The sequence below is a fragment of the Podarcis muralis genome, chromosome 1 (assembly GCF_964188315.1).
Source record: "Podarcis muralis chromosome 1, rPodMur119.hap1.1, whole genome shotgun sequence".
In the NCBI taxonomy this organism is placed as follows: Eukaryota; Metazoa; Chordata; class Lepidosauria; order Squamata; family Lacertidae; genus Podarcis; species Podarcis muralis.
The window spans coordinates 13,698,814-13,725,422 of NC_135655.1; positions in this window are offsets into that span (position 1 = coordinate 13,698,814).

Consider the following 26,609-nt stretch of genomic DNA (forward strand, 5'->3'; position numbering starts at 1 on the left):
TCTCGATGGCTTCCATGATTATTCTCTTGTGGTGATGTTCCATGTTAAAGAGCAATTTGGAATCTGCAAAATTAATTTCGTGTCCTGTTTCTTTCATGTGTTGGAAAAGAGAGGAAGTTTTTTCTTCTTTTTTGACGGCATTCTTGTGTTCTGCGATACGTGCATTTATTCGTCTGTTTGTTTGTCCAATGTACGTGGCTGGGCAGACTTTGCAGGGTATTTCATAAACCCCTTGGTTTTCCAACTGGATTTTATCCTTGGGGTTTCTGAGGATATTGGCTATTTTTTGGTTGGTGCAAAAGGCTGTTTTGATATTGTGTTTATGGAGGATTTTGCTAATTTTATCTGTAGTGCCCTTGATATAAGGAAGGAATATAGTGCCCTTGATATAAGGAAGGAATATAGGGCACATACATCTACCCATGTATGTATACACATTCCTTGGCTAGAGAACTGCAAAACTGCAAAGTTCGGAGAAGTTCAAATTTCAAAGGACAGCTGTGTTTTGGTTCACATGTTATTCTGGAAAGTTCAAATTCTGTAAATACACCCTTAAATGCAAACCAATCTGAATTCCCCCCCCCCCCCCGTCCCTATATGCAGTTTTGGCAATGCATTTCTGAATCACTGTTACACCTTGTTCCACAACTAACTGTGAAATGTACATCATGTGCCTTCTTTAGAACCAGTGCAGATTTGAATTATCCTTGCACACTGTGTCCATACACTCAGCTTAATGGCACATCAGCTTGCACATCCAGACGCTGCTTTTCTTTTCTGGTCCCTGCTCTAAAACAGCGGTTCTCAACCTGTGGTTCCCCAGATGTTGTTGGACTACAACTCCCATCATCCCAGAGCTCTGGCCTTGCTAGCTAGGGATGATGGGAGTTGTAGTCCAACAACATCTGGGGACCCACCGGTTGAGAAAGGCTGCTCTAAAACCTGTTGTCTGTTCAGGAAACAGCTCAACAACAGGGAGATCTGCAAAAAAATGCATTCAAGCCATCTCCCAGCACCGCAACAATCAGTCTGCATTCCATGGTCACTGAGCACGCTCAGTCCTCCTTGGACTATTTGGGGACATTTCCTCCCCTGCAACATTTTGCAAATGTGTTTTTTCTCTTTCCACCAGCCTCTGGCTTCCCCACAGACTACTAAAACTTCCCTCTTGTGCATGGCAAAATAATGGGTAGCTTGGTATGCAAAGCCTGAACATGAGAAATAGAGGGAATCGTGTGGCTTTTTCATTGGGTCAACAAATCATGGCTAACTTGGAGCTTGGCTGGTTTGAATATAGGGCACAAATCTAAAATAAATCCTTCCTTTCCTTTGGACTGGATAAGGTTGGATTTAATATCATCTCTCTTTCACTCCTTCTGCCTCTCCTTACCCACCGCTCTCTCTGAGGGGGAAAAAACCCTGGATGTCTCTGAGCTTGATTAAGGCCATTTAGTGGAGATTTTCTGGAAAGCACTGCAGCCTGTTTGCAGTATTAACCTCTTAGATCACAGCAAGAGGCCTTTGAAGTTCACTGAAGGCTTGAGGGACAATCTCTGGCGACATAGCTGCCACACCACACTCATTCCCAAGGTGGGAGGCTCCTTGTAGCCTGCCAGATTTATTAATATAAATTACCATGGACTGTGGATAAGTAGGTTGTTCAGTGCCATGAAAGAAGCTTTAAAGGACTGTATGTGTTTCACAATGAAAGATGAAGGGGGGGGGGGAGTTAGCAGACAGAATGCAGCGGCTGGCTTGGTATATTACCTTTTTACCCTGCCTTTTTGACTGTTGGCGTAGAAATCAGCTTGCAAGATTATATGCACTAAGGTGCAAATAGCACGGTCAGGAAGGGAACGGCTGTGCTCAGTGGTGCCCCATTTACTTTGTGCACAGGAGCTCCGTATCCCCTAGCGGCAAGTCCTGCAGGCATATGCAGTATGTCAAGTCCAAAGTTCAACAGTCAGTGCGATGATATATAATGAAATGAAACAATTGCTTAAAATAACTTTTGTGAAGAAACCAGAAGCTTTTTTATTAGGAATTACAGGTGCTGACATACCAAAGGAGCAGAAAAGACTCTTTATGTATGGAATAACAACCTTTTTGGCCTGGTGGGTTAGATCCCCACCTGGCAACTGTTAGCTAGCTTTGATAGGAGAGCATGGCAACTCAACTGTTAGCCTCCTGATGTCATAATGGCATCAGATGATGGAAAGTTGGCTTGTCCCACCTCCCTGTGGGATTCTTTATGCAGTGCTTCCAAGTGCCTGACAGCAAGCTGGTTGTCAGGAGCTTAAGAACCACAGGACAAGAGGCTTGGCCAACCCTGAGCGCCACATTTGGGAAATGCCAAGCAAAGGGCATTCCCAAGCACTGAACATGGGATTGGCAAAGCTGCTTTCTGGAGGGATCGGCTGCATGTCTCAGTGCCCCATAGCAACCGATAGCAACCGATCCAGCAGGATTGAACTCACTACCCATCAGCTGGTGATTTCCACAGAGAAATCAACCACACAGCTGATCCAACCACATCTCTATCTGCCCAACACCTGATATGACATCAGGTGTAGAGCAGGTGGGTGTGGCTTGTGGGTAAGGCTTTGTTCACCAAATTGGGACACATGCCGGGCCAAATTTGACCCATGGGCCAAATGTTTATATGATTCATTTCATAAAATTTATATCCCACCTGATTGTAAAAAGAAACCTCAAAGCAGTTTACAAAAAAAGACAAAACAATAAAACTATTAATAAGAAAAATTAGCAAGTAATAATTTAAAACTTGCCCAGCTATGCACTACAAGACCACCCAGTGAGCTTTGTGGCAGAGTGGGGATCTGAACCTAGGTCTCCCATGTCTGAGTCCAACACTCTAACTACTACACCACATGGGATCTCAATCTGCGATAAACTGTATTACATGTGAACACCCTAGTCCAACACTCTGTCCACTACATCCCATTGGCTTGCCTTGGTCCTTGGTCTTGACTTCTCCTATAGCTACTGGTTCCTAAGTCCTGATTCACCCCAATCTGCTGCATGTGGCCCAGGGGCTTCTTACATATCCCAACTAACCTAGCCCCCACCCTTGTCAAGGCAGAGAGAAAACTAATGCATAGATCAGAATAGTTTTGCTGTGTGTGTTTTCCCCCCCCCCCCTTGTTTTCGGCCACTCTGGTTTGATTCACCTTATTTTGCCTTGCACAAACTTGTCTGGGCAAACTCAGTTCAGTCATAGCTAAAAGCAGTCTGGGCTTCATTCAAATTTGCTTGCATTAGACCCTTAACAGTTTACATATTTTGTTGTCTTGCTCTTCATCTCTTTTCCTGTAATTATCTGTGCTGGCTTGAAAGCATCTCATCATCAAAGGCAGAGAGACTTCAGACAAACTTAGTTTGGTTTTGGCAAAGATTGGAGACACAGAGGGGAGGGGAATGCTGTCGGTCTTGAGCATTGACTCTCCGGAGGTCCCATAAATGAAGTCCATCACAGGCCATCTGGGTGCCCAACTTTGAATGAGTTCTTCCATCTGCATTGGCTTTCCAGCATTACTGGAATTCATAGTGTCGCTTGAATGGAGAAGTGTCATAGCTCAGTTGTAGAGCTCACATTTTGCTTGTGAAAGGTTCCAGGTTCAATCCTTCACATCTCTGAGTAGGACTGGGAGGGAACGCTATTGGAAAACCTGGAAAGCTGCTTCCATTCACTGTAGACAATATTGAGCCAAATGGTCCATGGAGTGTCTCAGTTGAAGGCATCTCCCTATGTTCCTTTGTTCCACTCTTGAATTTCCTCTAATGGTGGTGTTGTCTAGGTATGCTACACCAAACCAGCATTCCTGCTCCCTCTTTCAAAGCATCTAAAGTCAAGGTGGAAAGGGGAGAAGTGTCCACCAGTCAGATTAGGTCCCCCACCCCTGCCATAAAAAGAGGCCCTGGATCTCCAGGGTGATTACCAACTATCTCATAATAATTAGCTCCCATTGAGGAAACATCAACCAACCATCCTGGGCTTTGAGCCTGCATTCCTCATTTTAAAAGGACATGGGACATCCAGAAGTTGAAACAGTAGAGGTCAGACCCATCAAATCAATGACATCTCAATCCTCTATGTGGCCTAGGACCCTCATACTTATGGGACCGCCTCTCCTGGTATGTCCCGCAGAGGACCCTAAGGTCCATGAATAATAATAGCTTAAAGGTCCCGGGCCCTAAAGAAGCCAGACTATCCTCCACCAGGGCCAAGGCTTTTTCAGTGATGGCTCCGACCTGGTGGAATGCTCTGTCCCACGAGACTAGGGCCCTACAGGACTTGATCTCCTTCCGCAGGGCCTGTAAGACAGAGCTATTCCGCCTGGCCTTCAATCTGAATTAGCCTGATCCTCTATTCCCTTTTCCCTTGCCTCTTCTATGGAGAAACCCTTTCTGGGACCCCACATTTAAATTCTTCCCTGGTCTCCTTGCTGGCCCTAGTAGGACCAACTTGGCCAGTTAGCCCTGGTGATCATTTCTACTGGTTGCGTTTGATCATGTCTACTGGTTGGTGATCATGTCTACTGGTTGCGCTTTTCCCCCTTTTTTCTCCCCCCCCTTTCCCCCTTTTTTCTCCCCCCCCATGACCCCTAATTTTTTGAATTTTATTGATATTGATGCTGCATTTTATGTTGTATTTTATGCTGTTTTAAAAGTCACATTTTAATCAATGTTTTATGTTTGCTGTTAGCTGCCCTGAGCCTGGTTTTTAAACCTGGAAGGGCGGGGTATAAATAAAAAAATATTATTTATTTATTATTATTATCTATGTTGGGAGGCGTAAAGAAAAGCATTGTGCAACAACTGCTCCACAAATTGCACCCCATCCCATTTATTTATCCCATATATTCAAGAATAGGTCTGGAATGTCAGCCTGGAGAGTTGGTTAGAGCTTGGTGCTGGTAATATCAAGGTTGCAAGTTTGATCCCCATATGAGACATCAGCATATTCCTGCTTAGATCAGCGTTTCCCAAACTTGGGTCTCCAGCTGTTTTGGACTACAGCACCCATCATCCCTAACAAACAGGGATGATGGGAATTGTAGTATAAAAAAAGCTGGAGACCCATGGTTAGGAAACACTGGTCTAGATTATCCTTGGGGTCCCTTCCAACTCTACACTTTTATGATGCTATGAAATACACACACATCCTTGGCTGGTACCTTCATCCCCATCCCACCCCCCAAAAAACTTGAATTTCTCTCCATGCTTTCGTTCTCTCTCCCTTTTCCCCAAACACTCTCCAGCCTCTCTTCTCTCCCCCCCTCCTCCATTTTTGTTGTCTGCAACATGGGAGGAAATTATGAAAACACCCATGTTTTTCTTTCGCCCTGATTTGGAGCTGGTATTTGTTTTCACATTTTGCAATCAATCACAACAGGTTGCTCTGGCTGTGTCACATTACGTTACACGCCCCTGATGAGATGGAGGTAGAGAGCCCTGCATCTGAGTGTTTTCGCAGGTGGGAGGATGGGAGGCAGCCGCACATGAAAGTAGAGCTGCCCCTCCCCCAGCTTCCTCCCCACAGGCAAGCACCACTTCCAACAGCAGCCTCTCCCTGGAGATAATCAAGATTCTCCTTTCTTTCCTCTCTTTGAAACATTTGACACATCTCTTTGGCAAATGGGGTGCCACGTGTAAGGGGGGGAAATGGGAGTTTGTTGGGCATCTGAGGGAGAAAGTACGACGCTGATGGACTAAAGGGACTGTTTGGCACAAATTATGGCTTTTACACTGTCTTTCTCCTCATGAAATTTGCTCATCTCTCCCGTCACTCCCGCCCCCCCCCCAAAAAAACCCCTCCATTCTTCTGCAGTTTTGTAGACAAATGAATGCATTCTCTATGGCAAATCTTTGATTTTCAGCAGCCATTGTGGGAAACAGACATGCGTCACCTCATCAAATAACTTAAAACAGTGATACGTCTTGCTGAGGTGCATGGCTCCACGCTTCCCTCTATACAAGGAAGAGGAATGAGGCTAGTATTATTCTCTCAGCAGGCTTTGTATATTGTATTTGGTCCACAAGTTTTTTTTAAAAAAAATGTTAAAGGAAAGAAAGGAAATTTGAGGTGAGAGGCTGAACCAGGAATGCACCTCGTGGTTGTGTGACACATGGTCACATTTTAATTACTGCCACCTGGAGCGCTCTCCGCAGGTATGTTTCCTTCCTGCATAAAACATGGCGCTGGGGGCGATTTCAGACCCCCCTCCTGCTCTCTCAAAGGGGAAGCAAAGAGTGTTAGACTTCAATCTGAGAGCATATTTATTGTTCAGGGGTTTGTCTCGTGCGCTTCGCTGGGGAGGTGAGATTGTGGGGAGAGGTGGGGAGTGAAGAAAGACTGTTCCGTTTGCAAACCGATAACGCTCACAGACATATGCTGTATTATATGTAGGGACAATCTTTCATTTCCTTAATAAATGCCCAGCCCCAGCTAGCCTTCAGTGCCAATATCCTTTCAATAAGAGCTTGCTATATATGGTCAACTGCACGGATACATGATTTATTAGATGCCATGCTGAGGTAAAGTCAAACTCACCGCAAACGCTCAAGACGTGGTTGTCTGGTTCCACGTGGCCTTTTTCTATAAGGCCTGAAACAAAAGTGTCCCCACAAGTTTTTGGAACTCTCGCTTGAGATGCATTTTCCCAATCCTACCCCCCACCAAAAAAAGAGAGAGAAATTGTGATAAATTTGGGGTGACTTTTCTTCAGGAGGATTTACCACTGATGGAAGAAGTTGGAGGGTTGGTCGGTTTGCTCCTCTCAGCATTTTGCAGCTGCCATTTGTTTTCAAAGAACATATTGTTCTGGAGCATTCTGGGAACAAAATGGTGCAGCCACTGGTTGGCGAAAGATTAGTAAATGGGGGAGGTGACTAACAACCACAGCTGCCCCCAAGCCTCTCAAAAAAATAAAAAAATGCTGCCCCCTAGTTTTGCCCCCAAATCTCATTTCTCTCCACCTGGAGCAACAGAGCACTTTAATCCACTTGGATTTCATAAACCTAAATTTCCAGTATGCGTTTGAATCCCTCCTGCAAAATACTGACAGTCTGGAGGGCAACCTAGTGCCAGGCTTAGGGGAAATCAGCTCCCTCCCACAGGGCAGCCCAGAATCAGAGAAGTGATAAGAGTTCTTACCAAGCCATTTATTCAATAATTCACAGAGAACGACAAAGGAATGCAGCCTTGGTAAAAATGGAGTTGCTCCAACTCTGTCTCTGAGCGGTGACCTTCCTTAAACCACTGCTGTAATTCAATACTGCCTTTGTGGGATGTGAAACACAAGAGCAGTCAAGTACAACATTCCTAGAGTGAACATGTTTACAGATGGGGAGGAATGTTTGTCCAGCCAGCAGGTAAACTTCCTGTTTCCTTCTGGGCTGGGACAGACTTCCTCTGCATGTGACTAGAGGTGGGCATGGCCTCACCTGCGCAGGTAACAACAAAAACACAGGGCAGGGCAGCCATCTCTCTCTCTCTCTCTCTTTGACTACATGAATCGAAGAAGCAACATCTGCTTAGCCTAAGATGTCCTCTCTTCCAGCCAAGAGAGGACAAAGGGACTGTCTCCTTATGAGATAGTTTCCAGGTGTATGTTACTTTTCTAAGCTAAGTCTGCCTTCTGGGATCCAATTGTGAACAAAAGGTGAGTAAACTCTTTTATACTTTTATAGAAGACTGTGTTGTGTCTTATCTTTTCTGAGGGAATAAGGGGGGAGTACCATAACAGTTATTATAGAGGCTTTAGTGAGCCTGAGCTAACGCATCCGCTGTGAATTTAAAAAGGGGAATGTTACTCTGCTAAATTGTGAACTTGTTTACACAAGTTGGAAAGGCTATAATCAAACAATATATCCTCTCTTGCATCCCTGAACATTCCCACAGCCTTCCTCTTCTCTGGGAAGTTCAGAAGGAAGGGGGGCAGTCTCCACCATTCCTCCTCAGTCTCATCCCCCTCAGTCCAGTTCCTGACATCTAGCATGGCTGCCACACTTGGTAAGGATAGAGGACTGCCAGAAAGGGGTATGCTTACCTAGGCTTGCTTTGTTGGGATTTTGACTACGTGCCATTCTGTGCAGCTTCACACAGAGTCAATTAAAAGTTGGCCGAAAGCCAAGGATGACTGAGCAGAGGAGTTATTCTGCCTGGAGATATGGGACCTTGGATACAGCTCTACCATTGGTTGAGGTCTCCACACAGGCATGATGACTCATGACCTTTACTGACTGGAAAGTGTGTTGGTCAGTGTGGTGTTCTGAGAGTCGTTTGGAGTTTGTTAAGAGAGAGCTAGTTAAGATCCGTATTCTGTTCTTGTATATAGTAACTTGTAGAGTTTGCTGTAAATAATAAACACCTCTAAGTAAGACGCAAACCCAGTTCACCAGATTACGAGTCTACCACTCTTAACCACTACACCACACTGGCCCCAAGGACACCTCTCTTTTTGGAAATTCACTGGGAATAATCCATGAATCCCACTTCTATAAATCTGCCTTCCATATAATAAAGATGCTGATTGCCTCATTAACCCAGAACTGGGAAGTATGGGAATTTTGTACAATCGCATTTGCTTGCTGCATACAGTGGGTTGGTTTTCTGTGGCTGTTGCAAACGACTCAAAGACAAAAAAAAATTGCAAGTACTTTTAAATAAGTTAAATTGTGCTTTATTCATTATATGTAAACAAAGCAAAAATCCTGGGCACAGGAATCACTCCTCTTTGAAATATTTGATGCTGCTGTCTTCTCTACAGACCACACTATTGAAGAATGCTGTTAACCAGGGTGGAGTGCTTGGGGACTCCTACAGACATCTCCACCCGCAAATCAGCGGCAGAGGTTGTAAACTGTTCACGGAGGTGGCTGAATTGTATTTTTTCTTCCCTTTAGGGGGCAACCATTCACCATTTGACTGAAAGCAGGGTCACTGCGTGTCTCAGTTCAAACCGAGAAACAAACAGCATGGTGGAATCTAAAGCCAGAGAGGGTTTTGATTTGCACAGCATCAGGCCAACGTATTTTCCTTTCTCCAGACTTTGCTTCACAGCACAAAAGCACCAAGGTGAAATTCTCGCCTGAAAATCTCTGTTATACAAAATACGCACTCTAGAAAAATAGAAAATCTCTAGCAAGTGCAACAATACACCCAGCACTTAATCTGAGCAAAAAAAGCTTTGCCAGGGTTTGATGCCCAGAAAGGTCACTCTCACAAACTCCAAGCACTGCTCAGACAGCAAAGATGGACAGGACTTGTTACATACATCAAGTAGAGAACCCATGTACTATGCCTTCATCTTCTGCCAGCCTTGAGTCACTCTGGAATCCATCTCATTCAGGAACAAAAATCTGGAAGTAGGGGCTGCCTTGCTTTGATCAAATTATCTGCTACTACCCAAGGCACCACTATGCTGCACTTCCAGCTTTTGTAAAAGCTGAGCATGGCTGGAGTTTCATGGAGGAAAAGGCTTATCAATGGCTACAAGCCATGATCTGCCTCCATGGTAAGAGGCAGTGATGCTTCTGTATACCAGTTGCTGGTCCTGCTTAACGTTTCCCATAGGTATCTGGATGACCATTTTGAGGATATGTGGACTAGATGGGACATTGGCTGGATCCAACAGGCTCTTCTTATGTTCTTGTATTCAGTGGTTTTTTTCTAGAAAAAATAGTTGCCAATACTCACCTTGAAGTTGTTTCTTTGGTCAAAGTTACGCTAACCCAATGCTAACCCTAACCCTAACCTTAAACCCAAATCCTAACCCTAAACCCTAACCCTAGTTCCAACCCTAAACCTAACACCAGCTCCAACCCTAACCCTAACACTAGCTCTAACCCTAACCATAACCTAACCCTAAACCCAACCCTAACCCTACCTCCAACCCTAACCCTAACCCTAGCTCCAACTCTAATCCTAACCCTAAATCCAATCCTAACCCTAACCATAAAACCAACCCTAAACTTAGCCCTAACAAGAACCCTAACCCTAGCCTAAACCCTAACCCTAGCTCCAACCCTAACCCTAAGTCTAGCACCAGCCCTAACCCTACCCCTACCCCTACCCCTACCTCTAACCCTAACCCTAAACCCAACCCTAACCCTAACCCTGTTACGATATGGATGCAATGCTGCTGCAAAGTGCTAGCTTGAAAACAAAACATGATGGGAATGTTGGGACTGTCCGTGGGAAACAGAGGGACAGTCAATTCACAGGGCATTGCTCAGTTAGCTCAGAGTGTAATATGAGCTTTTCCTCTTGTACAGGAAGTGCAGGAAGTGTTTCCTAAACTCAACCCTAACCCTAGCTCTAACCCTAACCCTAAACCCAACCCTAACACTAGCCCCAACCCTAACCCTAGCTCCAGCCCTAACCCTAACCCTAGCTCCAGTAGTACCTTGGTTCTTGAATGGAATCCATTCTGGAAGTCTGTTTTACTTCCAAAAACGTTCAAAAACCAAGGCACACCTTCCGATTGGCTGCGGGAGCTTGCGGCACTCAATCGTGAGCTGTAAAAGCCTCATCAGACGTTCGGGTTCCAAAGAACGTTTGCAAACCGGAACACTCACTTCCAGGTTTGCAGCGTTCAGGAGATGGGATCCTCCATATTGAGGGTCCTTGCTGCACGCAGGCCCCTAAGGCACCCCTGCAGGGTGAGCTGTTGCTGGGCATGGCCCAGGCCTCAGCACTTAGGCCCCACAGTCACGCCAGACTGTTTGGGCCAATTGGGGCAGGCGGCATGTCTCTTGGGGCCTATAAAAGTGGTGGCGCGACATGACTGGGGGCACTTGCTTCACGCTGCCGAACACCCGCCCTCCCTCCCTATTTGTAGGTGGTGCTGCTTTGGCCTTGCTTCAGATATTGGGTCGCCTGTTTTGGAACAGGGGCCGGATAGGATTTTTTTCCATTTGGCAAATTGGTTTTCACCTACCACCTTAGCAATTGTCACAACTTGGTAAGGTTTGGCAGTTAGGCATTGACTTATTGAAGTGTGTGGGAGGGGAGGTGCGGCCATCACCTGCCCCTCCATAAATAGAGCATTCCGGTGAAGGAATCTGGGGTTCCTGGATCTTGTCCGAAGTCCGCTTGAGGGGCTAGGGCCATGCCAGGACCACAGGAACCCCGGAGTGCGCTTCAGTTGATCTTCATCGATGTTCCTCCCTCGTTTGGTGTTTACCCTTTCAGACTACCAGCCAGAGAGGCAGGAGTCAGTTATAGTCAGTCCAGTATGTCAGCATCGCCCTTGAGCCAGTGCCACCAACTGGACTTATCCACTTCAGCCCCGACTGGGCTAGGCGAGCTGGGTAGCACTTCCAGAGACCACCTTCTGCACAGGAACAGGTCAAAGTGCTGTGGACTCACAGCTTAGAGTTGTGAGCACCGGATTCACCTCCACAAGAAGACAGTCGTCGCACAGCAGAGTACAGCAGAGCATAAACGACTCGGAGAGCAGCTCTGTAGAATATCTTCTTTATTCTATATACAACTATAATACACAACTATATACAGAGCTAAATGAGGTCTAAATGAAAAATGCTGAACTGCACTGTCTGCAGCTGCTCTTAGCAGCAACCTTATCTATACACACGATCTCTCTCTAACACTCAGTCTCTCTCTCCCCGACACTTTGATGTGAGGCTGGAGCGGAATAAGTAGAGAGCAGAAAACCGCCCCTCCTCTCTGGAGAATCAGCAGAGAACATCAGCAGATTCTTGGATATGGGAGGGGTGAAATCTCCTCACAGTATACCTGAAGGAGCGTCTCCACCTCCATCGTTCTACCCGGACACTGAGGTTCAGCGCTGAGGGCCTTCTGGCGGTTCCCTCACTGCGAGAAGTGAGGTTAGAGGGAACCAGGCAGAGGGCCTTCTCGGTAGTGGCACCCGCCCTGTGGAATGCCCTCCCACCAGATGTCAAAGAGAAAAATAACTACCAGACTTTTAGAAGACATCTGAAGGCAGCCCTGTTTAGGGAAGCTTTTAATGTTTGATGCAGTATTTTAATATTTTGTTGGAAGCTGCCCAGAGTGGCTGGGGAAACCCAGCCAGATGGGCGGAGTATAAATAATAAATTGTTGTTGTTGTTGTTGTTGTTGCTGCTGCTGCTGCTGTTGCTGTTGCTGTTGTCTGTTGCCAATGCCTAAGCCAACACCACTCACTTTGCTGTACAGTGGTACCTCGGGTTAAGTGCTTAATTTGTTCCGGAGGTCCGTTCTTAACCTGAAACTGTTCTTAACCTGAAGCACCACTTTAGCTAATGGGGTCTCCTGCTGCCACTGCGCCGCCGGAGCACGATTTCTGTTCTCATCCTGAAGCAAATTTCTTAATCTGAGGTACTATTTCTGGGTTAGCGGAGTCTGTAACCTGAAGCGTATGTAACATAAAGCGTATGTAACCTGAGGTACCACTTAATCAATAAAGTTGTGGCCTAAATTCTGCCCAATAACTTAAACTAAAATTACGTGTCAGTGTGAAGTTATTTACAGGGGAAGGGCCTGGGGGCCTCGAAGCGCAACCAAAACATTTGAGTCGCAGGGTGTTCACAAACCAAGGTACGGTTGTAGTTGTAATATTTTGATTTTAAAAAACAACAACCCATGGCTACGCACCTGGCACTCTCTCTCTCTCTCTGGGTGAAGGATGGGTGAAGCACATTAGTAAACATTTTCAGTAGATTCGTAACAAATTAGCATCTTTTAAAGTAGTTTTAGACCTTTAAAACTTATTCCACACATTCCCCTGGCAACCAAGCTTTAACAACTGGTATTCAAACATATTTTCCATCTCTGCTACAAATCAGGATCGTTTCCCCCCACCCTCCCCATCTTTACACCCTAAACCTGATATATATTTAGCATTCTGCGCATAGACAAATTCCATACGTTCCTCTTCATCTGAGCTCAGCATGCCGACAGTTTCATGGCTCTTTATAGCCTATAGCTGGGTGAGCTGGAATATTTGGTGATAAATGGAAATTTGATACTAATGGTAGTAAAATTGCCAGTAATTCTATATACTTTCCCAAGCAAATGAGACAATGTGGGCCAGTCAGTATAACAGCTGGTATATTACATTACTCCTTGGAGGTAAATGTAGCTTGGTGATTTATGGGAGGACAGAGACTAATCTTCTTTTGACAACTTTTCAGCTCGAAACTGAGTATTGGATAGAGGGTGAAACAAAAAAGACCCCTCTTTTCTATCCTAAAGCCACCACCTGTTTGGGTGGTCCCAGTGGTGACAGTCTTCATGCTTCCTCCTTCTGTCTGGCATACTTTTCTCACTGTTTCCAACCCAGAAGACGCCAGAGGTCTACAAACAGTGGATGACTGAAGGTGTACATACCAGGGCCGGCCCTACCATTAGGTGGGGTAATGTAGCCATCTCAAGAGGCAGATGCTGAGAGGTGGGAACTGAACAGAGCCATTTGGGTCACACAAGAACTTGTTGGAGACCCACAAGCAGGATTTGATCACAAGAGCACTCTCCCTATCCTGTGGTTTCTAGCAACTCTTATTCAGAAGCATTGGTGCCTCCCATTGAAGAGGCACAGTATAGCCATTGTGGTTCCTAGCCATCAGAAGCCATGAATTGGTCTTATCCTTTTAAAAAGCCATCTACTCTGGTCGAGTGCTACCTCTGGGTCTACAGTGTAATTGTGCCAGTTAGCTGATAGAGATTACAAAATCTGATTGATGTGCAATCATCTTCGTCACTGGGGTCTTCTCAACCTGATTGGCTTGTCAGCCACATTGACTGGCATGCTCTTTGTTTAATATAATGTTTTGTTCTCTTGCTAATGATGCTGTTTTAAATGTGTATTTTATATTTGACCTCCTTTGGCAATGGCTTATTTTGAAACGTTTAAGGTAATATTTTAAGTTTCCTGTTAATTATGTTGCTTTGCATGTATATTTTATATTGGGATTTTATTTTGATCTTTTAATATAGGCTGTAAAGTGCTCTGAGATTTTCTTCTTCTTAAAAATATAAAGTGGTATAGAAATGAAATGAATAATAATAATAGTAATCTAAGTTGCGGGGCAGGACGCGGGTGGCGCTATGGGTTTAACCACAGAGCCTAGGACTTGCCGATCAGAAGGTCGGTGGTTCGAATCCCCACCACGGGGTGAGCTCCCGTTGCTCGGTCCCAGCTCCTGCAAACCTATCAGTTCGAAAACACGTCAAAAGTGCAAGTAGATAAATAGGAACCGCTCTGGGGGGGAATGTAAACGGCATTTCCATGCACTGCTCTGGTTAGCCAGAAGCGGCTTAGTCATGCTGGCCACATGACCCGGAAGCTGTATGCCGGCTCCCTCGGCCAATAAAGTGAGATGAGCGCCGCAACCCCAGAGTCGGTCACGACTGGACCTTAATGGTCAGGGGTCCCTTTGCCTTTTTAGATTGTGGGGCATCACTCCTTCTTGAGGAAGAGAGTTCCATAGATCAACTCTGAGCTGCATGAAGGAGTTTATTTTATTGGTCCTAAATCTTTCAACATTCAGCTTCATTGATTGTCCACACATTCTAGTGTCACGAGAGGGTGACTGTTCTCTTTCTACTTTCTCCATGCGAAGCATAACTTTATAAACTTCTATCATGTCAGTTCTTACTTCAACTTTCCCATAAACTAAAAAGTCCCAAATGTTGCAACCTTTCTTCATAGGGGAGATGGTGGAGGAATATTAAGGTTCAGTGTGGGACTCTGAAGAGGCAAGTAGCTATATGAATAAGGTCATGTCTTTTGTTTTTTAACACACACACACACACACACACACACACACACACACACATATTGATTGATTGATTGATTGATTGATTTTCAGTGCTACATCAAATGCAACAAAAAATCAAAACAAACTAAACTTAGACAAAGGAAAGTAAATACAATAAAACAAAATATTAAGCAAGAGAGAGCAGGAGCATTACTACACATAGTTGTATAATAAATAGGACTGCCATACATCTGGAACTTTCTGGACTTAGCCAGGATTCATCCATTGAAAAAGGTGTTGAGGCAAAAATTTCAAAAAGTGGCTAAAATGTCAGGGAAAATCCAGGTTTTCTTGGAAGTGTATATGTTTTTTTCAATTTTCCTAGAAAATAGGGGGGTGGGGATTTGGAGATTTTGCAAAAAGGGCAAAAAGGGCTCAATAACTTTGTGCCCCCCCCCAAAAAAAAGCTCAGCAACTTCTTTCGTGCCCAGATTTTCACTTTTTGAAATATGGCAACCCTACAATACAATGAACAGTAAGACATGTAAAATGTAACTTGTAAGAAACAGAAAGCGGTGGATTACTCATGCACAGATTCATTTGTCCCAAATGTCTTGTGAAACTGGGGAGAGGGGAAAATGTAACTGTTCCTCATTGATATATTCAATAAAGTCCCACTCGATCGCAGTAAATTAGTCTGGCTTCACTTTATCATTCAAAAATCTGAAGTACAGGGAAGGTTTTTCTCGAAGGGCTAATTTCTACACACTATTCCACCAGTTCGCTATCAGATAAAGTTTTCCATTTCTGACCTATTATGCACTGAGCAGCTATTAATTAAAAATATTTTAAAATATTAGCAAATCCTTTGCCTCCATTTCTTCGTTTACCCCCTCGAACAAAGAAAGTCAAACCAATTGTGGTGAGAACTGAATCTGCTCCCTGATAACCTTTATTTCTCCAAACATATTTAACCAAAATTGCTGCACCAGTGAGCAACCCCACCACATATGGAGATTGGTACCCTTGTTCCCGTATCTCCTCCAACACAAAGGAGAAAAGAGCTGGAAACAATGTAGGGAAGCTTTATAGGAGTATCATACTACTGGTGGTGCATAATAAGAGGCCATGTTCAGTAGACAATGTGAGTGGGCTTTGAACTGGGATGTGCAGAGACAGCAAAGGGTAAGACATCTGAATCACCAGGGGTCAGTTTGCTGGTCCCATGGGTTGCCTGAGAGGCGAGGTCCAAGTCCGGTCCATGGTCAAAAGGTACAATGTGGAGCCAGTCCGTAGTAGCTGAAGCTGGGTGCAGGGCAGGGAGTCAGGTTTGCAAGCAGGGAGCCAGGGAGGATCAGGAGCTCTGGCAAGAAAGCAGGACAGGGTTCATGCAGGAACTGGCAACCAACAATGTTGCTCCCGCAACTTGGGACTGGGGCTGGCCGGCTTTTATCTGCCCCAAGGCATAGGGCAGCCCCGATCCTCAGGTGACTCACCTCTCTTGGCCTGGAGGCGAGCACTCCTCCTGCGGGAACTTAGTTCCCTCCGCCTCTCTGCCCTGAGCCTCTGCAGCTCAGGAGAGGCTGGAGGGTTACCAGACCCAGAGGCAACCTCAGCTTCCTCTGACGGGGCTGAGAGTGGAGCACCTGCATGCAATGGGTCCTCCATCACCTCAGGAGCCAGAGGAGACTTAGCTGATGTCTGCACCTGAGGATCCAGCACAGGTGAGGACCCTTCAGGCTCATGCACCAGCCCCAGCTCAGCTGGTTCTGGAGGCGGGGAATCCTGTGCAGGCTGGGATCCCTCAGGTTCAGCATCCAAGTTCGAATCCAAGGCCATCACACCCAGGGGGAAGATTTGAGTAGTGTCCTCTAAGTTCTCCAAGCTTCCATGTTTTGGGCCTCATACTCAGGGCATCTGAGAATTTCTTCAGAGTTTCCATGAGTGTGAGAGGCTTACCTTGTTGCTGGTTAAGGTTGGGTGGTTCTTTTCCTTACCAGTAAACGTTCCTCCAGCTCTCTACAGCCCCTTTGGCTGCCTGCACTTCCTGATCTGGAAAACCCCCAAAAACAAACCATGGGAGGAGTTGCTCCATGACAGGCTTCCTCAACCTCGACCCTCCAGATGTTTTTTGCCTACAACTCCCATGATCCCTAGCTAGCAGGATCAGTGGTCAGGGATGCTGGGAACTGTAGTCTCAAAAACATTTGGAGGGCCAAGGTTGAGGAAGCCTGCTCCATGACAACTTCCCCTGAACTTTAATTCAAGTGTTGCTACCCAGGAAGGGTGCAGACTTATGGAGAGAGGACTTGCATGCCAAGGCACCTGAGCCCCAAAGTTCCCAGGAGAACAATAAATCACACTGACATGGAATATTTGGTTTATGGGTCCAAATGGGCCACAACTTTATTGGTTACAGGTGTGAGCGGTTTGGCTTAGGCTTTGGGGTGAAGCCAGGTTATATCTTGACTCCTGCCCATCTGCAGGGAGTCCACGGAAGGGTAAACCACTGATAGGGGGTGCCCTATAACTAACATCAGATAGTGACACCACCCCGTGGGGTCCCTGTAGGGGCCATGACATGGCCCTAGCCCATCCCCAGGCTTCGGTCAGTATTCACACCCCAGATCCTTTTAACAGGATCCCCTTACTGAGGAGGGGCAGGTGAAGCAACAACCTCCCTTCCAACCAACGAAAGACTTACCCAATGCCTAACCTCACAAAAGTTGTGACGACTGATACTAGGTAGGTTAAGATTACCAGATTTTTTTCAATGAATCTGGGGACACTTATTGTTTGCTATGTACATGTGAATGCTGAGAAAACTGTAAATCCGGGGACTGTCCCCGGGAAACAGGGACATCTGGCAACCTTAAGGTAGGTGAAAACCAAATGGCCAGTGTCCAATTTGCCAAGTGGAAAAAAATCCTACCTGGCCCCAACAACATGGCGACCGACAACTGCCATAGCAAGGTCATATCGGAGCAAAGCATTAAAAGAGGGTGGGTGAATAGGGTGACCTGACAAAGAGACAAGGAAGAGTGAGCCGACCGGCCGCAGCAAAATTAAATGGCCCGTGGCCACACCTGCCCTGGCCGCAGATTGGCTGGGGCTGTCCCCAGCACAGATGACGCGGCTGGCTATGACGCAGGGGGCAAGGCGGCGTACCTCCCACTACGCCGGAAAACTGTTGAGGCTCAGCTGACTGGCTGCAACTCCGTACACCAGATAAAAGGTGAACGGACTTGCAGAATGAAAGAAAGGACATCTCCAACCACTCCCCAGAACCCTTGAATGTAAAGTAAGCGTGGCCCCAAACCCTGCAACTGACTCCTAAGGATTTCATCCAAATTTTCAATCCCTCTTGATAATTTAAAAAACCCTATTTATTTTCTCATTAATTCTTGGAGAATGGTTGAAGAAACCCCGAAAAGACTTTTGGAACGGCACTAATTCTGAGGCATCTCCCACCCCCAGTTCATTTTTTCTTAAATGCCTTTAAAACCATTCCAATCTGGAATCCAGAATAAATAGAAAATAAGGTTTCATGTAAAGGCATCACTCATCATTAGCTTACCAAGAGTTAATAGGTGTGCTAATAAATGCTTAGTCAATTGTTACCAATGGTTATGAAGTCCAATAGGTCAATGTGCTGTTTGTAACATGGCTTATGACCACCAATAACATTTCCCAACAGATGTGCTTCATAACTAGATTAGGAACAAATGGAGCTTTTCAAATTGGAGCAGTCATGGCTTTTGAATAATACAAAAAAATCGCATGCACACCCTCCAAGAGTTGCCTTTATTCATCTGTGTCTTTTCTGTTCATGCATCATAAATTTTGATGTTTAAGAATTTAGGATCAACAGTAATTCACCCATTTTGTTGTTGTTGTTGTTTAGTCGTTTAGTCGTGTCCGACTCTTCGTGACCCCTTGGACCAGAGCACGCCAGGCACTCCTGTCTTCCACCGCCTCCCGCAGTTTGGTCAGGCTCATGTTTGTAGCTTCGAGAACACTGTCCAACCATCTCGTCCTCTGTCGTCCCCTTCTCCTTGTGCCCTCCATCTTTCCCAACATCAGGGTCTTTTCCAGGGAGTCTTCTCTTCTCATGAGGTGGCCAAAGTATTGGAGCCTCAACTTCACGATCTGTCCTTCCAGTGAGCACTCAGGTCTGATTTCCTTAAGAATGGATGCGTTTGATCTTCTTGCAGTCCATGTGACTCTCAAGAGTCTCCTCCAGCACCATAATTCAAAAGCATCAATTCTTCGGCGATCAGCCTTCTTTATGGTCCAGCTCTCACTTCCATACATCACTACTGGGATCACCCATTTTAGATTTCTTAAAAAAGTTATGCGGCATACCAAGAGCTCAATGGCAAGCACTAATATTTATATAATATTTTGGTATTTGTGTTGCATATGACTTTCTCTCGCTCTCATAATCCTGGAAGTCAGGAACAGTCAGTGAAGCTGAATGTTGGGTGATTTGGGGCAGACGAAAGAGAATACTTCTTTACATAGTGCATAGTTGAACTACGTCAATGAGATGTGGTGATGGTCACCAACTTGGAAGGCTTCAGAAAAGGAATAGACGAAAGTGACTTTTGCAAACTTTGGGCTTCCCCTAAGCATGCCTGTACTCTCGACTTCCTTCTCATCATCCCCATTTGGCCTCCCATCCTGTTGGCATGGAGGCACTGGTCTTAGTATTAAAGGGAGCTGCCATTTTCCATGGCAGGTATTCATTGACCATCATACCTAGTTTGGCCCTGAATCACTTAAGTGATAAAGAAACGGGGAGCCTCTTAGCAGGCATAGGAGGGAGGGTAGCATTTTGCTCAGGGACTGGAGAGAATATTAAAGAGTATTGTACCTTAGCTTATTAACTTGCCGTTTACTATGCAGGAACTGAGATTAAAAATGCCTTAATGCTTACTGAAGCAGCGTATAAGCCACCTAACAGCATGTTATTTTGTGCACGCTATTTAACATTCTTTATTGCTCCAGCTCATAAGGTTTATTTGAAATCAGTGGAGGAATGCAACCCATCTCAGGTTTACTCAGCTATTATCAGCCACTGAAAAAGTGCCAAGCGTAGGGGCATAAACACAGGTAATTTATGGATCTTCATAAACATGCAAACGACTGCGAGAAAATTAAAATCTTTAGGTACATTGTTATTTATGGAACAGACAAAGTAGAAGTGCGTGTTTTGCAGCCTGGGTGCCCCCCCCCCCCCCACATAAGGGGAAAGAAGAAAGGATGGATGGATCATTGGGGCACTTCCAGACTGTTGCTGATTTGGGGTGGGATTCAGCCACACACCAGCAAAGTTGTGCAATTGTAGTTAATTTGGAAGTCTTGCACAACTAACCCATGTGTCCTCCCCCCCTCCAAATTAAGACTTTTTGCAAAATGAAAAGTGATGTGGGAATGCACTGGAATGCACTGGGATAATACTTGCTTTGATGAAACCTCATCTATCCTCCTTGCAAACAATTCAGAATGATTGCTTATGAAATAAGCCAAGATAGTTTGATCTCGCTGCAATTAAACGGTTGCTTGGAAGTGCCTTCATTTGAAGTTACCAACCCCAATAGGCAAGTTAAAGGTAAAGGGACCCCTGACCATTAGGTCTAGTCGTGGCCAACTATGGGGTTGTGGTGCTCATCTCACTTTATTGGCCAAGGGAGCCAGCGTACAGCTTCCGGGTCAAGTGGCCAGCATGACTAAGCCGCTTCTGGCGAACCAGAGTAGCGCACGGAAATGCCGTTTACCTTCCCACCAGAGCAGTACCTATTTATCTACTTGCACTTTGATGTGCTTTCGAACTGCTAGGTTGGCAGGAGCAGGGACTGAGCAACGGGAGCTCACCCCATCGCAGGGATTCGAACCGCCAACCTTCTGATCGGCAAGTCCTAGGCAAGTTACCAAGTGGTAATTTACAAATAAGCTTATATAAGCTCTAGGTAAGGGCAGTGGCGGAGCTTCAAGCTCTGGGGGGGGGAGAGCAGGGTGTGTGTGACTGGCACGCATCCTGGGGGCGTGGCACATTGCCCATAGGGGCGTGGCGCATGTCCCAGGGGCATGATGCACTGTCTCCGGGGGGGTGGCGCCCAGCGTGGGGGGCAGCTGTGATGGCCCCCCACCAAAATCATGCTGCTGAGGGCGGTGTGCTCCCCCCACACCCCTGTTCCTCCATCAGTGGGTAAGCGGGTTGTGGGTGCATTCCCATGTGTTAGTTTATATTGTGTTATAGTTTTCCTGATTATATTGTGTTAGTTTTCCTGATTATACAGCGAGTGTGTCTGTTCCCTTTTCCAATGTTCCTTTTACCTGTTGTGCTATGGAACGATGGCTTGACCTATAGACCACCATGTAGTGCTAAATTTCATTCTCTAGCGGGCATGGTGTGATCCAACCATGAACGTCATTGGACAATGTTGCTGCTCCCTACCTTTTCTGCATGTGATTCGCCCATGCAAATGGCAGGAAAGAACTGCATGCTGGTATGCTATCCCAGACTTTGTCACTACTCTTCCGCAATTTTCTGAGTTAATGGGCTTGCAAGCAGATTTCCTTTCTGGGAGCCGTTAACATGGAAAAGAGCACTAAATTTCCACTAGATTCCACTAGATTTTCAGCAATGGCTTTTATAGAATGTGAAAGCTCAAATTCTGAAGTTAACAGTTAGGGAAACATCAGGGAAACGGAATAAACCTGCTGTGTGAATGTAGCCTGTATCTAAGAACACGGGTTCCTCCCACCAGAGCAATTTTAATACTTTGATCTAAAATTTGGGGGGTTCATTTGGATGGACTCAGATTTTGGGGGGAAGGAAGAACCTGCCCATGCTTGGGCCATCCATGGAGGTAATCCCAAAACCATCGCTTTTAAGAACGTAAGAAAAGTCTGATGGATTTGGCCCATCTAGATAGGGTTGACATATTTCAAGAACTAAAAAACCAGACACAAAGTCGCTGAGGCACGAATCCCCAGACGCTAATTCCGTCACCAATCAATATTTTGTGTGGTCAAACACCAGACAGAATTCCGTCATTGGATTCCTGGACATGTCTGGGCATAGCTGTCAATGTTTTCCTTTTTTTTTAAGCAAAATTCCCTTATTCCGAATAGGATTCCTCACAAGGAAAGGGAAAAGTTAACAGCTATGGTAGTAACACAGCAACTCTATAAATACAAAGAGCTGTGATGAGTTGAGCCTTCTGAAAACAAATTTCCAAGGACTGGTTGTGTACTTTATTTCAAAGCCATGCTCTTGTGCCAGTTTTACATAATCAGGCTGCACTTTCCCTCTTCCAAATGCTATATTTACAATCTCTCTTAGACAAAGCTCAGCTTGATGAGACGGGCTTTGGAGCAGCAGGGAACATATATGCTACATTGGGCATTGGAGTAATGGTTCAGATCTATCTCCCCAGCATGTAACGCACATACGCTTTGAAGCATAAAAATCATAAATGATTAACCCACTTGATTTTTTCCCCCTCCAAATGACAGAAGTATGCCCTTCCGGGTGTATTCATTGAATAACAAAAGGCATGAGGTCACCATTTTACTCAAAACCAGAGAGGGTCTTGGTAGGACTCAGCAGCCATTGCTCAGCCTGGTTATTGATAGAGGGGTTTGTTCTGCATTGATTGTCAATCATTTCCCATTTACTAGCTGTCCCCGAAACATCGAGAAGAATGTGTACCCAAAAGCTTATACCGTGTTTTATCTTTCCGTAATCTCTGTAGGTGTCTTGAGAGTCCTGCAGCATTAATAGAATCTGACTTGGGTCCACAGCATCTGACCCATGAGCAGGAGAAAGAAGAAATAATAATAATAATAATAATAATAATAATAATAATAATAATAATAATAATAATAAATAATTTATACCCCGTCCATTTGACTGGGTTTCCCCAGCCACCCTGGGCGGCTTCCAACAAAATATTAAAATACAATAGTCTATCAGACATTAAAAGCTTCCCTAAACCGGGCTGCCTTCAGATGTCTTCTAAAAGTCTGGTAGTTGTTTTTCTCTTTGGCATCCGGTGGGAGGGCGTTCAACAGGGTGGGTGCCACTACCAAGAAGGCCCTCTGCCTGGTTCCCTGTAACCTCACTTCTCGCAGTGAGGGAACCGCCAGAAGGCCCTCAGCACTGAACCTCAGTGTCTGGGCTTATCGATGGGGGTGGAGACGCTCCTTCAGACATACTGAGCCGAGGCTGTTTAGGGCTTTAAAGGTCAGCACCAACACTTTGAATTGTGCCCAGAAACGTACTGGGAGCCAAAAGGGGCAGTGGCACTGAGTGAATGATGCTTGCAGACATCAGAAGGGTGTGCATTGCTGTGGCACCCCCTCTCCTCCCTGTCTCCTAGGACTAAAAGATAAGGGCGGTCACTTCCCCTCCACTCTGCTGCCTTGCACCAGAGTGGAACCACTTTCTGGTTTTACACAGAAAGCCAAGTCATTGGCAACTGCTTGGTAGTTAACAGCATATTTGTGTACATGGTTGTGGTTTCTCTACCCAGCAAACGCTGTTGATTGTTAGTGTTTTGTAAAGCTTCTACCATCCTTGTCTCCTACCTCATCACCCTGTAAAGTCTGCTGGGATACGGAGAGACTCACCCAATGCATAAACAGACAAGTTCTCACTTTTTTTTTTACTGAGTGGCCCTCCAGATGTTATTGGACTCCATCTCCTATCGGCCCCAGCCATCATGGATGATGGTGGGAGTTGTAGTCCGACAAGATCTGGCGTCCCAAGGTTGAAGAACACCAATTTACTGCAACACCTGGGGAGAGTCTCATTGTCCTCACCTTATAAATATTGTCCAGTTCACACTGTGCTGTGTGAATTGGATACGCTTGTCAGCTTCGCCTTTGAGCCAGTGCCACCAACTGGGCTCAACCACTTCAGCCCCGACTGGGCCAGGCGAGCCGGTGTAGCACTTCCAGAGACCACCTTCTGCACAGGAACAGGTCTAAGTGCTGTGTACTCACAACTCAGAGCTGTGAGCACCAGATTCACTCCCGAAGACAGTCGTTGCACAGCAGAGTACAGCAGAGCATAAACCACTTGGAGAACAGCTCTGTAGAATAACTACTTTTATTCTATCTACAACTATCATACAAACTATATACAGAGCTAAATGGAGAAGCTGAACTGCACTGAGTGTCTGCAGCTGCTCTTAGCAGCAACCTTATTTATACAGAGATAACACACTCTCTCTCTAACACTCAGTCTCTCTCTTTGATGTGAGGCTGGAGCGGAATAAGTAGCGAGCAGAAACCGCCCCCCTCCTCTCTGGAGAATCAGCAGAGAACATCAGCAGATTCCTGGAATGGGAGGGGTGAAATCTCCTCAACGCTAACTGGTAGGATACCAAGAAGTCATTGGGTGTGTCCCAGGCAGATTTGTGTGTTAGCACCACCATCGTCTTTCTGAAGACCACTTAGGAGCAGAATTGTGCAAAGGTGAATTTAGTTATGGAAGGGACCCACAAGAGACCTCTTCAAAGGGGGGGGGGGTTGAGGCAAAGATAACTGGTTCATAAGGATGCCACTTGAGGATTGCGGAAGGCATTACTCGTGAAATTTCAGGAAAATGGGGATATCACTCAAGAACATCAATATTTGTAGCCTCACTTGCCAATAGGAGTGTTCCTGTTCTGGATGATGGTGATGATCAAGTCATAGCCTCTTCCAGGAAATTATAAATCAGGGGTGAGGAACCTTTTGGGGCACAATATACTAATACACCAATAGTAACACCTTGAGTATGGCCTGGTAGCAAATCAGCAACCAGGGCAGATCTCCGAGCAGAGTTGTAGTATGCTAGCTGCAGCTTCTGAATCAAACTCAAAGGAAGCCCCACATGCAGTGCATTGCAATACAGTGGTACCTCTGGTTGCAAACTGAATCCGTTCCGGAGCCCCATTTGCAACCTGAGCAGAACGCAACCTGCATCTGCACATCTGCCCATGCGCAGGTCGCAATTCGCCGCTTCTGCACATGCGCTTGGTGTCATTTTGAGCATCTACACATGCTCCAGCAGCAAAACCCGGAAGTAACCCGTTCGGTTACTTCCAGGTCGCTGCAGGACATATCCTGAAATAACATAACCTGAACCGAACATAACAAGAGGTATGACTGTACAGTGGTACCTCGGGTTACATACGCTTCAGGTTACATACGCTTCAGGTTACAGACTCCGCTAACCCAGAAATAGTACCTTGGGTTAAGAACTTTGCTTCAGGATGAGAACAGAAACCGTGCTCCGGCGGCATGGTGGCAGTGCGAGGCCCCATTAGCTAAAGTAGTGCTTCAGGTTAAGAACAGTTTCAGGTTAAGAACGGACCTCCGGAACGAATTAAGTACTTAACCCGAGGTACCAATGTAATCCAACTTTGAAGCCACCATTTCTGTTGACACCACATGCGCTCACTATTAGAAGGACTGATAAAATATGGCCATAATAAATGCTCGTAAGTTGCACTGTTTCGTTGTTGTTGTTGTTGTTGTTGTTGTTGTTGTTGTTGTTTTTAAAACAGTTTTAAATAAATTCAGATCTTTGAGCTATGGTGTGAATCTTGCTCCTGTCCTCCTCAAATCTCTTTGACTTCACCCTCATTCCCACCGAACCTTGAAAACGGTGCCTTTGCAGAGAGGGTGCATCAGTTCTGCTACGCGACTTCTGAGATGCGTCTGAGCCGGGAGGCAACTGCTCAGGCAATTGGTAATTAGGTAATTAGGCAAAGGGTAATTGGAATGTGTAAAAGTATCTCACATTTGTGGTTTGTAAATACAAGTAAACAGCAGACGAAATCCACCCGGGATTTAAACAGTTGTTCAGTACTATCAAAATACAACATGGAATGCATTTGGCCATTAATTTGGGCTCCATTCCGAGCCCATCACGACAATCTGAAATGCGTGCTCCTTATCCACTCGAAAGCGCAGATAAATTCCTTCCACTTTGTTTGAAATGTTGTGGTTCTTGACCTCTGGGGCTGCAACAAGATTTATATAAATAGAATTTCAATTTCTGCCGGCTTCCTCGTCCTGGAGAAATATGTGTAAATAAGAGATCAGAGATCTTTACAAACATTCAACATAAAACTGACAGGCTGCAAAGGCACATCGGCTTCTGTGGGAGTTTCGTAGCAGTGACTTACGAAACCCAGGGGACTTCACGCAGACTTTTTCTTTTTCTTTACCCTTTACAAAACTTTGCCCTGGGAGAGATTCTGTCTCTCTCTCTCTTTTCCCCACATATCAGTGCTGGCTTTGAAAATGCTTTTATATAGCCACACTATTCTCTTGCGCAAAATGGCCCTAATACTAGTTTCTGTTCTGCTGGGACTTGATGCTGAATGATGCTGACGTCTGAACTCGCAGCTATGGTCTGATCCCAGAGTGGATGGGGCCCATTGGGACCGATAGGGCGGGAGATTGAGAGGCAAACAGTAGGGGGAGCCAAAGCTAATGACATTTGCAATCAGCTGATTCTGGTGTTGCTCCTACCCTCCTCCTTGCTGAGACCTCGAAGGGCTCTTCAGAGGCTGAGGAAGAAGAAGCTGACAGCCAGCAACACCCCCTGGATTAGGTATAAAGAAGAAAGCAAGCAGGCAGGGGCTGGCGAATGTAGAGTCTCCACCTTTGGTCAGGCAAAATAAAGGGCATGTCGGGTAAAATACGGTACAGGGATTTGGGGGCTAAAAATTACCTGGGGCAAAGCCACTTCCGAGCTAGGGAGGAGGTGGGGTTGCGGGCTTCACACCCCTCCCCACACTCAGGGAATCCTCAGACGCGTCATTCTCGGGCCAGCTATGACGATGCTATGGACTTCA